Genomic DNA, 13,339 nt, shown 5'->3' with positions numbered 1-13,339 from the left:
AAGGAAAAAGTGAAAGAATTAGATTTTTTTGCATTAGCGCTGGATGAAAGTAATGACCTGCAGGACACGGCACAGCTGCTCATTTTTCTTCGCGGAGTTAGCTCAAACTTTGAAGTGTCCGAGGAGCTGGCAGCCCTAAAAAGTCTCAAAGGTACTACGACAGGGGAGGATATTTTTGGTAAAGTGTGCCAAACGATAGAAGAGTTGGACCTAGACTGGTCTAAGCTGGCCAGCATCACGACTGACGGAGCTCCTAGTATGGTTGGCGCTTCAAGGGGACTGATAGGACGCATGAATAAAGAAATGGAGGAAAGAGGTCTAATGCCCCCTTTACAAGTACACTGCCTAAATCACCATCAAGCACTGTGCTGCAAAGTTCTGGAGTGGGAATCGATTATGAAAGTGGTGGTGTCATGTATAAACTTCATCAGAGCAAACGGACTTAAACACAGGCAGTTCCAAGCCTTTCGGTCCGAGCTAGAGTCTTCTCACGGAGATGTGCTTTACCACACAGAAGTCCGATGGTTAAGCCGGGCCAGAGTTTTGAGGCGTTTTTACGAGCTGCTACCCGAAATCAATGTTTTTCTTCTGACAAAGGGGAAAACTGTCCCAGAACTGATCGACATAAAATGGAAATGGGAACTCGCCTTTTTAACAGATGTGACAGAAATGTTGAATGGCCTCAACGTGCAGCTCCAAGGCAAGGGGAAGCTAATATGTGACATGTATTCACACATAAAAGCATTTGAGGTGAAACTAGCACTGCTTGTGGGACAAGTGCAAAAGCAAGACTTCACCCATCTCCCTGCTACCCAAAGCCTCTCAGCTGAGAAACCAGTGGTCCCATTCCCAGCTGAAAAGTCAGTGGAAGCGCTGGAAATGCTGAAAGCGGAGTTTGATGTGCGATTCCGTGAGCTACATGTCCACGCTAAAGAAATCCGCCTTTTTCAGAACCCTTTTGATGCTGACATTGACGAAGCCCTGTCTTCTTATCAGTTTGAGTTGGCTGAGTTACAGAACTGTGATGTTCTGAAAGACACGTTTAAGCCCAACAGTCTCATTGAATTCTATACTGCCCTCCCTAACGAGACCTACCCAAACATCAGAAGGAATGCAATGAAGATGTCCACACTTTTTGGCAGCACGTATATCTGTGAGCAAACCTTTTCACGCATGAAACTGATGAAAAATCCGATGAGATCAAGACTCACTGATGAACATTTGCATCAGTCTTTGAGACTGGCTGTGACAGGAATGGAACCTGACATTGGACTTCTCACCAGCCAGAAACAAGCCCATAGTTCACACTGATTAGCCTAATACGCATGATTAAGTAAATAATTTGATTTCAATAGCAATGAATTATGAAAAAATTTCATTATGATAGTAATAATGCTCTTTTAATAGGCTATATATCACTTGATATGTATGGTAGCTGCATTAAAGCCAAAATATCTCTGTTATTGTAATTTCCTATTATCACTGTAAAGCTGCTTTGAAACAATCTATATTGTTAAAAGCGCTATATAAATGAAGGTGTAACGTGTGCAAGGATGAGGCCAGGGCGAATCCAAATGCTCAAACAGATTTAATTATACAAGGCAAAACATAAATAATCCAGAGATCAAGCCACTAATCCAATAAACACAGAAGTGGAAACCAGGAACATACAAGAAAAACCCTAGGTAAACCACACACTACCAACAACCACTCATCAAACCTAACTGCAAAGCAAGTGCTTAAATAAACAAAGCAATGAGTGGATAATTAACAACAGCTGGAAATAATGAAGGTGATCATGGTAATTAATATGACACAGACGAATGGAAATCAAACAGGAATTGAACACAGACACAATGCAAACTCAGATAAAAGTCCTTTACTAAGACAGAATAAAAGACCCGGATCATGACAGAAGGTGACTTGACTTGTGTGATGAAGAGTCAGAGGCGTTCGGATCCATGTGCAATCACTTTAATGATGAACTCAAACAGACAGAAACAGAGAAAGCACAGAGCTGAGAAATATACAGGGGCAGTCCAAACTCTGAGAGGTTACCAGGCAAGGGTCGTAGGCAGGCAGCAAACGTTCATAGAGTAGACGGGGAAACAGGCTAGGATCGAGGAACCAGGAATACACAGAGATTTGGAAGAATGCTCAGAGTTGCACGCCGTAACAGAAACAAGACTTCGCAGGGAACAAAGGGGCGCGAGGTCCAGATAAAGGAGACTGAGTGGGAACAGGTGGCGGTGATGATGGAGATGAGACAGGGATGGAAGGAGATGATTAATGACAGGAGTGATGGGAAGTGAAGTCCTATAATTCAGGAGAGAGAGATCTGGTGAGGCCAGGAGAGGGGGTCGTGGAGCGCATTGTGACAACTTGACTATCATAGGCGAGGGCCTATGATAGTCATCAAAGGGCACTCCTCCTGTACAGCTGGTAGGCATGACATAACCAGTTAATTTGTTATTAGTGAACACATCAAACTACTGCATTAAGGTGACATTCAGATAAGCATCAGATAAATTACTTGCAGATAAGCATGGTGATTTACCAATAAAGGTTGATTTATCTGTAAATTATATGTTTATTCTTTCATGTTTTCTAGCTCGTCTGCCTGTTCCTGTCATCAGTAGAGACTGTTCTTCATCTTCATTATCATGTTCATTGGTGTGTTCATCAGTGGTGAATGTGAGTCATGTGACTCTCTCCTGGTACGCAGGAATCAGTGTATTGTCCAGCATCAGTGTGTGTGATCTCAGCATCAGTCTCTCTCTACCTCTGGAAGTGGAATATCAGGATAAAAACACCTACAGCTGTGTGCTGAACAATCCCATCAGCAACCAGACCACACATCTGGACATCAACACACTCTGTCACACATGTTCAGGTATATCTATAACCAGTATAAAAATGCATTACTCTTACAAACGTTAAATACTCCTTTTAGATCTAATTTGTCTCTGTCCTCAAGTTAGAGGAAACTGCAGGATGTTTTCGATGACACAGAAGTGCTCTGTATAGTACTGTTTGCATTTTTCTAGAATAGATCAATGTTTGTTTATGTATTATCAGTGTTAGCTGACTAACTTTCCAGATGCAGTTATGATTTCTGTAGTTACGACTGTAAATTAAGGCAAACATAACCATGGATACAATATTTGGCTTTAAAAGTGAAAACAAAAAATAAGGTTGTGTCAAATAGTCTCACAGCTTCAACAGATCATGAACAGGTATTGTAAGATACATTAGATAGTTACTGGACGTGTACCTTCTCTATTGCAGCACAAGGACGGTCTGTTTGGGCTATAGTGGGTATATGTGTTGGTGTCCTCCTGCTGGCAGCTGTGCTGGCTGCTGCTGCTGTTTACTGTTACAAGAAATCTGCAAAGGCAAAAGAAGAGGGTAAGTGTTACAGCTGATTCAATGAGAAAAAAGTGTAACCACAAAACTTTGTAACCAAAATAAAATAAAAATCTGCTAGATTGTGGATTGTTCTGCTACTGGCTTCACTGTTTAAATTATTTTATTTCTTTATAACAGAGCAGACTCCCGAGGAACCGGAGGAAGCTATTCCTCTAAACAGTAGTAAGATAATACTTCATATATATTACTGTATGTACTGACTGTTGTGTTTGCCAAGTTCTTTTAAAGACAGAAATGACAGTCTTTAGACTGTTGATGTTTTGAGATTTTTCTCAACATTGACTTCGCTGACTCTATCGATTTTAAATAAAAAAAAAATCATAATTTTTTTTGTCTGATTACAACAAATCATACATCATTTTTAATAGACAATGTGAAAAGAACAAGAACTCATTTTTGAATATCTGCTTATTGCGACTAATTTTGCCAGCACTGGTCACAAAAAAGTAGGCAAAAAACAGTATGTGACAAAAGAAGTATGTCCGAATTCAGAGTATTTGTAAAAAAGTAGTCAAAAAGTACCCAGATGGCCTACTACCTCTGGCGGGATTCTGAAGTGTGCATATGACGAGAAAGGATTTATGAATGACAGTCATTGGCAGAACTGGAAGAAATGACATTGGTGTGTCACATGATAATGACAACATGGCGAATGTAGTATGTCCGGATTACATTCAAACTACACACATATAGAACATACTATATTAGCAGCCTTAAAGTCATTACTTATTCAATATAAGTACCTATTCAAGAGAGTATGCGATTTCAGACACAGCCTCTGATTAATACAGCCCACAGTTTCAATTTATGATCAGAAAGATGGTTGGTCAAATGGTAACAGTAAACAGTAATAATAACAGTGTTAGAAATATCTTTCTCCTTCAGCATACAAAACAATAGTCTATGTATGATTTTTATACTAGGCAGCAAAACTGCCACGTCTGTACATTTTTCCTTTTCGTGTTTAAGCTAAACATCTGGTATCCATTAAGAGAGGACTACTCAGCCCCTCCTTTTTCAATGTTCGTTCCTTTCTATACATTGTGTGTTTGAAAAGCTCCTAGGATCCTAAGGATCCTGTGGAAATCTAACAGGATATTGCCCATATTAAGAAGCTGTTATATAACGTCTATATGATATCTATGATGTAATGTTTGATTTTATTGGTTAGACTTGTATTCTTTTGTTTAAGACTTTCACTATATAAACCCTAGACAAAGGATATTGGGTTGAGCTTCTACTCCAACCAGCGCTGGTTTATTGTATTATCTGTTCATAATAAAGAACCAAGATTTTGGGGCACTTTTCGTTTGGACCATTTCATTTCCATTTCTAACAATTTGGGTTGCTCGTCCGGGATTTCTCCAGACAGGTAAGAATTAAATTTTTTTTTTACAAAAGAAAAGGTTGATTCTTCCTGTCTGCTGAGAAAATTTTACCTATAGTGCCGTGATTTTCACCATATTTGGTGAAATTTGTTTGTTTGTCCGTCGTATATGCGGGACGTCTGTCCGTCGTATATGCGGGACGCCTGTCCGTCGTATATGCGGGACGCCTGTCCGTCGTATATGCGGGACGCCTGTCCGTCGTATATGCGGGACGATTTGTCCGTCGTATATGCGGGACGTTTGTCCGTCGCATAAATAAATGCGGGACGTTTGTCCGTCGTATAAATAAATACGGGACGTTATCCTCGTGTTTGTGTTTGAACGCGGGAGGAACGGCAGGAAAACTGATCACTTTCCTCCGTTTGGAAATATAGATTTGACACGAGATATTCGGTTTTTCTCTTGCAAATTATATTTCGATTTACCTTTGGTCTTGGTTATGGATAGATAATACATTATTTTATTTTATTATTATTATTTTTTTATTTTTTTTTTCTCTCTCTCTCTCAGTTTTTCTCTTCTCTTATTTCTCTCTTTATTGGCCAATTTACTAACACAATTAATTTTCTACTGCATGTTTTTTTTATTTTGCTTTCTATTTGGCCATACTTATTTGTTTAAGTTGCATCACGGAGAAATTTTTGTGTTGATAATGGGGAATAAAATTAGTCCACCGTTAAAAGATGAATCTCCGAAAGACTTTATGATTAGAAATAATCAAGCATTTTTTACGGAGCCATATTTGTCAAATTTAGCTGGCTGGTCAACTGGCAAAACACAATTAGATCCGTTTCCCCGTGACGGCTCATTCAAAGATGCGGATTTACGCGCAGCAAAAGATATGATTTTTGGAAATTGGGGCGACCCCGATTGGGATTATTCTTACATGAAACAATCTTATAAAATTTGGAAGGACATGCAATGTTATTGGAACAAAGGTCCACAAAGAGTTGACAATACAGGCAATAATATGATTCCACAAACTGAATTGGCTGTGAGAGAGAGTGTAGTTTCTGCCGTCCTTTCTTCTCCGGCCGAGAGAGACAGAAATTCTCTGCTAGGGGAGGGGCTCTCGCAGCCTATGGAGGAGAAAAAAAGGCTCTCACAGTCTGTGGAACAGCAAGTTGTCCCGCAGCCTGTTGTAGCAAAAACCCCCCCTACCTCCAAAATACGAGTGTATTCCGACTCTTTCTGAACCAACAAAAAATAGATTGTACCCCGATCTGACGACTGCGACTTTGTGTCCTTTTGTTGAAACTTCAGAAGGATTCAAAGTTCATCCGTTGCAAATTTCTGAAGTGATGGCAATTTCTAAGGAATTGCCAGACCCAGCACGGTCGCCACATCAATTTGTTTCGATGCTTAAACGCTTAACGGCGTACAGCCAACTTACTGGTCGTGACTATCGTTTTATTTTGACTAAAACGTTGCCTGCCGACATTACAGAGGAAGAATTAATTGCTGAGGTTGATTTGTTAGACCCAGTGAACGACTCACCACCCGTCCGGAGTATTGTGTTTAAAGATTCGGATCCTGTTGATTTGTCCGACCCCACAAGCGCATTTAGGATCGCTGATTACGGGGACTATAATCCCGACTGGATTTGGGCCAGTCCTGGTAAACTGAAACTATTTTTCAAACAACTGACTGCCTTTTTAGTGAAGTTGTCTTCTGCTAAACAGGACATTTCTCACGCAGCGAACACAAAGCAAAAGGTGGGAGAAAGTCCACTTGCATTTTTTAATCGATTTCGAAATGCTTGGATTCACGAATCTGCGATTCCTATTGATGAGGATAATTGTTTGTTGTTTGTGAACACGTTTTTGAATAACATGCACAACGAGACTGCACAAATGATTCGAATCACTACCACCAACATTAGTAACATTTCTGTTGATGAATTGGGAAGACGCTTGCGTGAACTTTCGTCTGCTGGGGCATTTGACCACTCCAGAGGAAAAGTTCCCGCAATGTTTCAAGTTAGTTCCGCTGTCCAAAATCGCCCGCCACCCAATGACGGAAGGGACATAAAGTGTTTTTTCTGTGGGTGTCGCGGACACACGCAACGCTTTTGTAAGAAAAGAGCTGAGAGATTTCAGCGAAATAATGATAAACAGATGTTCAGGCGCTCTGATGGCCCGATGCCAAAACCCCCTCCCTTCATTCCTCCCTCTGAAAGACAGAGACCTGTTTATCCAAACGCATGGCAAAAGCAATGACTGTGCCGAGAAAAGGTGCTGCATTTTTCTGATAACTTTTCACAGATTTCAATGAGTTATGCAAACAAGTCAAATGTTTTGCCCTTTATTTAATTGAATGTTGACCACAAGCCATATGTTTTTTTAATTGACAGCGGCGCCTCCATCTCATCGCTGTCTTCTACTGTGTATGAGGGACCAATTACAGGAAAAAAACTAAATTCTATAGGAATAGACAATGTTCCTGTGGTTTGTAATTTGACACCAACTTTACCAGTTACCTCTAATGATGTACCATCATTATTCAAAATGCATGAGTTTGCAATAATTCCCGATTCTCCATTCTGCTTGTTAGGAAGAGATTTAATGCACAAGATGGGTGTTAAATTGGAATTTGACTCTGACTCTTTGCAACTCATGTTTCCAGCAGCCTTTTCTCTTACGACCGACACAGGAAGTGCTCCCTTCGAGGATGTGTCTGCAACTGAGCTCGGACAGGAAGTTGCTGGGGTAAACCCGAAACTGTGGGCGGCGCATAAGGATGACGTAGGCCTACTCGACATTCAACCTTATGTGGCTAATTTGACAACGAATAGGCCTGTGTTTCAAAAACAATACCCGCTTTCAAAGGAAAAAGAGGAGGAAATTCGACTTCTCATTGATCAGTTTCTGGCTCAAGGCATTCTGGTCCCCACTCATTCACCTTACAACACACCAATTAATCCAATCAGGAAAGCAAATGGTTCTTGGCGCTTAACGCAAGATTTGAGAAAAATTAATGAATTGATAAAACCACTTGCTCCCATTGTGCCAGATGTACAGACTATTATTAATTCTATTCCTTTGGAACATACATTTTTTTCTGTTATTGATTTATGCTCCGCCTTTTTCAGCATTCCTGTTGACCAACGAACACAGCCACTTTTTGCTTTCTGTTTTCAGAATTGCCAATACAGCTGGACTAGATTACCCCAGGGATTTAAGGACTCTCCGGCCGTTTTCTCCGCTGTAGTGCACGCAACGCTGAAGGATGTCAGACTCCCTCCTGACACCTGTCTGCTCCAATACGCTGATGACATTCTCGTCACTGGTGCTTCTGCGGACCTGTGTGCTGCTGCCACTACTATTGTCTGCAACGTTTTAGCAGAGGCTGGTTTCAAGGCATCTAAAGAGAAACTTCAGTGGGTGAAGAGGAAAGTCACTTACCTCGGCCATGAACTGTCACAAGGCCAAGTTCGCCTGTCGGCGGACAGAGTCAAAGCTATCGCTTCGTTCAAGCACCCATCAACACGAAAGCAAATGCAAAGCTTTCTGGGACTGGTCAATTACTGTCGATCATGGGTACCGAACTGTTCCATGTATGACAAAATCCTGCGAGATGCTACGCTGGATGACAAAGAGGACATTACATGGACAAGTGAAATGGACCAAGCGTTCAGACATTTAAAGTCCTCCCTGTTAAGGCCTCCTGCCCTCGGCCTTCCGTCCTATACCGACGATTTTCACCTGTACGTGCACGAAGGTGGGGGCATGGCCGCGGGAATCCTGGCCCAAGAGCATGGGGGTACCTTTCGTCCAGTAGCTTATTTGTCTAAAACTCTTGATCCAGTGGCTCGGGGACTCCCGGCCTGTTTACGTGCAGTGGCTGCTGCAGCGATCATGGTACAGGATGCTGAAAGGGTTGTTTTATCACATCCACTCACAGTTCACACATCACACCAAGTGGGAACAATTATGCGAAATATTTCTACTCAACACATGTCTGCTCAACGCCGTTCTGGCTATGAGGCTATATTATTAGCAACTGATAATTTAACATTGAAAGTAACTTCTGTTATTCATGGCCCTACTGTACATCTGCACAGGTTGTTGACGGATGGTGAATTTGAGAGCGATGACCACGACTGCCTGACCAGACTCCAAACTTCGACTGCCTGCAGGCCAGATGTGTCTACATCTGTCCTGGAGGAGGGAGATAATTGGTATATAGACGGATCCTGTTTCAAGCCAAATGACAATTTATACTTGTGTGGATATGCTATTGTTGAATTACCTGATCGTGTAATTGAGGCATATTCGTTGCCATATAAATCAGCGCAAGTAGCAGAATTAATTGCTCTAACGAGAGCTTGTAAATTGGCAAAAGGTCAGTGCATCAATATATACACTGACTCCAAATATGCGTACGGCGTTGTCCATGATTTTGCTAAATTGTGGGAAGAAAGAAATTTCAAAACCTCCGACGGAAAACCAATTTCCCATCATAACATCGTGGCCGAGCTCATCAGTGCAGCACAGCAACCATCGAAACTTGCTGTTATTAAAGTACCTGGTCATAAAACAGGTGACTCAGATGAGGCTAAGGGAAACAGGTTTGCAGATGAAGTCGCGAAATGGGCTGCTAAAGAAGTAATACTTAGTCCATATGTAAATGAACAGAGCACCGAGGTGCCTATGATGAATTCGTCGCTAATTAATGATTTGGACATTAAAGTACTACAAGCTAACCCTACGCAAGCCGACCTGATTCATTGGGCCGCGAACGAAGTAAAACCAGATCAAGCTGGTATTTTAAGAGACAAGCAGGGTAGAATCGCTCTACCAGCATCCACCGTTGTAATGCTGTGCAGGCATTATCACGGGGTATCACACGTGTCAAAAGAAAAAGTGATCCAAAATTTGAATCAATCATACTGCATAGCAAATGTTCGAAAGAATACTTTGTTGATATTGGATGCTTGCTTGGTGTGTGCACAAACAAACAGACACAAGGCAACTCGCCATGACGCTTTACCGCATCCTGAGCTTCCTTTTCAATATTTACAGATCGATTTTACACATATGCCTCCATGTGGAAATAACAAATATTTGCTCGTGATTGTTGATCGATTTTCGAAGTGGCCAGAAGCTTTTCCGTGTGGTAAAGAAAACGCGCAGACGGTAGTAAAGGTTCTTGCAAAAGAAATTATACCGCGTTTCGGTATTCCAACCGTTATAGCAAGTGATAATGGAACTCCGTTTGCTTCAAAAGTCACACAGTTATTAGCCAAAGAACTTAATATTAATTGGCACTTCCATATTCCCTATTCTCCGCAATCCTCAGGGAATGTGGAACGGACCAATAAGACGATAAAAGAACGTCTGAATAAGGCGTGTCTAGATACAGGCAGAAATTGGGTTGATTTGCTGCCTACCGTATTGACGGAAATGAGAATGTCTCCATCGGCAACCACAAAAATGTCTCCATTTGAAATTCTAATGGGTAGACCTTTCCCGACCCCTTGGGTCAGAGGTCGCGCTGGCAATCTCTCCACAGGTGACACGGAGGTGATCATTGCAGATTACGTGGATTCCCTAGTTAGAACGTTGAATGGTATAAATGGTGATGTCTCTCTCTCTCTCCCTCTTCCTTCAGAAAAGCCAACTCACCCGTTTGTTCCAGGACAGCAGGTGCTCATAAAGTGTTTGAAGCCCACGAAACTCGGTGAGCCGAACTACTTAGGACCATCCACTGTTATCGCTGTGACGAGGACAGGTGTTCTGACTGATCTCCAGCCCCAGTGGATCCATGCTAGCCGAGTGAAAGCAGCTCCATCCCAGGGGAACGCATAAGCCTATGCGGAAGCAGTGATCGAAAGGAGAACGAGGAAGAGAAGCAGACGAGTTACGAGATTGCTGATTGAGATTAGCAATAATTATAACTGAATCCATTAAGATTCATCGTGCTATGAATACTGTTGTATTTTCGCAAATATGCTTTGATGAATAGAACTGTTAAGTATTAGTGATTTTGAAGGAAATGTTTGATTGAAGAATATCTCATGTATTATTGTACTAGAATGAGTATGCTGAAAAGTATGTGATACGATAATTCTATTATAATCATCTTATCAAAGTGGCCATTGTTAGAAATATCTTTCTCCTTCAGCATACAAAACAATAGTCTATGTATGATTTTTATACTAGGCAGCAAAACTGCCACGTCTGTACATTTTTCCTTTTCGTGTTTAAGCTAAACATCTGGTATACATTAAGAGAGGACTACTCAGCCCCTCCTTTTTCAATGTTCGTTCCTTTCTATACATTGTGTGTTTGAAAAGCTCCTAGGATCCTAAGGATCCTGTGGAAATCTAACAGGATATTGCCCATATTAAGAAGCTGTTATATAACGTCTATATGATATCTATGATGTAATGTTTGATTTTATTGGTTAGACTTGTATTCTTTTGTTTAAGACTTTCACTATATAAACCCTAGACAAAGGATATTGGGTTGAGCTTCTACTCCAACCAGCGCTGGTTTATTGTATTATCTGTTCATAATAAAGAACCAAGATTTTGGGGCACTTTTCGTTTGGACCATTTCATTTCCATTTCTAACAAACAGTAAACAGTAATAGTAACAGTAAACAGTAGCAGTAAACCATAACAGTAACAATAAATGGTAACAGTAAAACAGTAAACCGTAAACAGTAACAGTAAACCGTAACTGTAACTGTAACAGTAAACAGTAACAGTGGCAGTAAACCATAACAGTAACAGTAAATGGTAACAGTAAACCATAACAGTAACTGGTAACTGTAACAGTAACAGTCACCAGTAACAGTAACAGTAAACCATAACGGTAACAGTAAACGGTAACTGTAACAGTAAACGGTAACTGTAACAGTAACGATAACAGTAAACAGTAGCAGTAAACGGTAACTGTAACAGTAACGATAACAGTAAACAGTAGCAGTAAACGGTAACTGTAACAGTAACAGTAACAGTAAACAGTAACAGTCATGCAAGTTTATTTTTCTGACCCCATGGCAGATTTTTTTTTAAGTAAATGTATCTTGATTGAAAAATATTTAGATATAAAAATAATTTTTAGAATTGAACTAAATTAATTTCACTCCGGAGGACAATATAAATAAAAAAAAATGCACTACTCTGAAACCACAATCGAAAAGTTAACTTCATCAATTATTGTTTAAACAGATCCAGTTCTTGGAGATGATGTTGTTGGCCATCCAATTTTGTAAGATATTGAATTACTCTGTGCACCAACTGAATGTGTGTTTGAGTCTGTAATAGCGATCTCAGCCATTTTCCCTTCTTCGCTATTTCGAAATTTTCCAAAATAATTAATTCTAGCATTTTCCACGGTCAAAAGATTGTCTAGAACCAACAAACCTTCTTCTTCTTCAAAATTGTTACGCATATAACGCATATAAAACTAATCAAAGTGAAGGTTCAGTGTTGGTGTGATGGAAGAAGACAGGGGTCGGCGTGGCTGGGACTCGTACACTTTTATTTGGTCCAAAAACAGAAAAAATGTTTTAACATAAACCTCGTTCACGTTCAGAAAACACTCTTTCCACTATATAAAACATCACTCTTTCCACTATATCAGGCAACACTCTTTCCACTTTCAGCGCTCAGCTCGCGTGTCGTGCACGAGTACCCAGTCCTTCTCTCTCCGCTCTCTTGCACCAGCCGGCTTTTATGCGGTCTCCTCACGCCAATTACTGCAATCAGAGACAGGTGTTCGTAATTTTGCACTTGACCTACTTACTCACCGCTCGGCTCCGTCTTTGCTCTCGCACTACAGACTTCGCTGAACCACGCCCCCCTCGCCACATATACATTCATCAAAAAACAAAATTTTGATATAAGGGTAAATATAATTATTTTAATGTAGTTATGCCACTAACAGTAAACAGTATTAGTAAACAGTAACAGTAGTAAAACGTAACGTTAAACAGTAACAGTAGTAAACAGTAATGTTAAATGTTAACAGTAAACAGTAACAGTAAAAAGTAACAGTAACAGTAGTAAACAGTAAATAGTAACGTTAAATGTAAACAGTAACAGTAACAGTAGTAAACAGTAACAGTAGTAAACAGTAACAGTAAACAGTAACAGTAAACTGTAACAACAGTAAACAGTAACAGTAACAGTAACAATAAACAGTAACAGTAAACTGAAACAATAGTAAACAGTAACAGCAACAATAGTAAACAGTAACAGTAACAATAGTAAACAGTAACAGTAGTAAACAGTAACACTAAACAGTAACAGTAACAGTAGTAAACAGTAACAGTAACAATAGTAAACAGTAACAGTAACAATAGTAAACAGTAACACTAAACAGTAACAGTAGTAAACAGTAACAGTAGTAAACAGTAACACTAAACAGTTACAGTAAATAGTAACAGTAAACAGTACCTACAACATTGCAAAAAGTGATTTTCTCACTGAAATGACATAAGATATCATGTATTGTTTTTCTGATGAATTGATCAAACTTTTCATGCCAGTTTATTTCTTGTAAATTTAT

At 40.2% G+C, this 13,339-nt stretch overlaps 1 long non-coding RNA gene across 1 annotated transcript; it reads left to right on the top strand.

Annotated features, from left to right (window-relative positions):
• Positions 1 to 2,616: 2,616 nt before the first annotated feature.
• LOC143735357 (uncharacterized) lies at positions 2,617 to 12,033 on the top strand. The gene is made up of 4 exons (XR_013203122.1): positions 2,617 to 2,893; positions 3,289 to 3,408; positions 3,547 to 3,591; positions 11,998 to 12,033. It is a non-coding gene; the product is annotated as an uncharacterized LOC143735357 (long non-coding RNA).
• Positions 12,034 to 13,339: the final 1,306 nt, after the last annotated feature.

This window comes from Siphateles boraxobius, unplaced genomic scaffold (assembly GCF_051911475.1).
Source record: "Siphateles boraxobius isolate OS27281-9 unplaced genomic scaffold, OSU_SipBor_1 13, whole genome shotgun sequence".
NCBI lineage: Eukaryota > Metazoa > Chordata > Actinopteri > Cypriniformes > Leuciscidae > Siphateles > Siphateles boraxobius.
The sequence above is the reverse complement of the archived record's forward strand: the minus strand, read 5'-3'. Positions and strand labels throughout refer to the sequence as shown.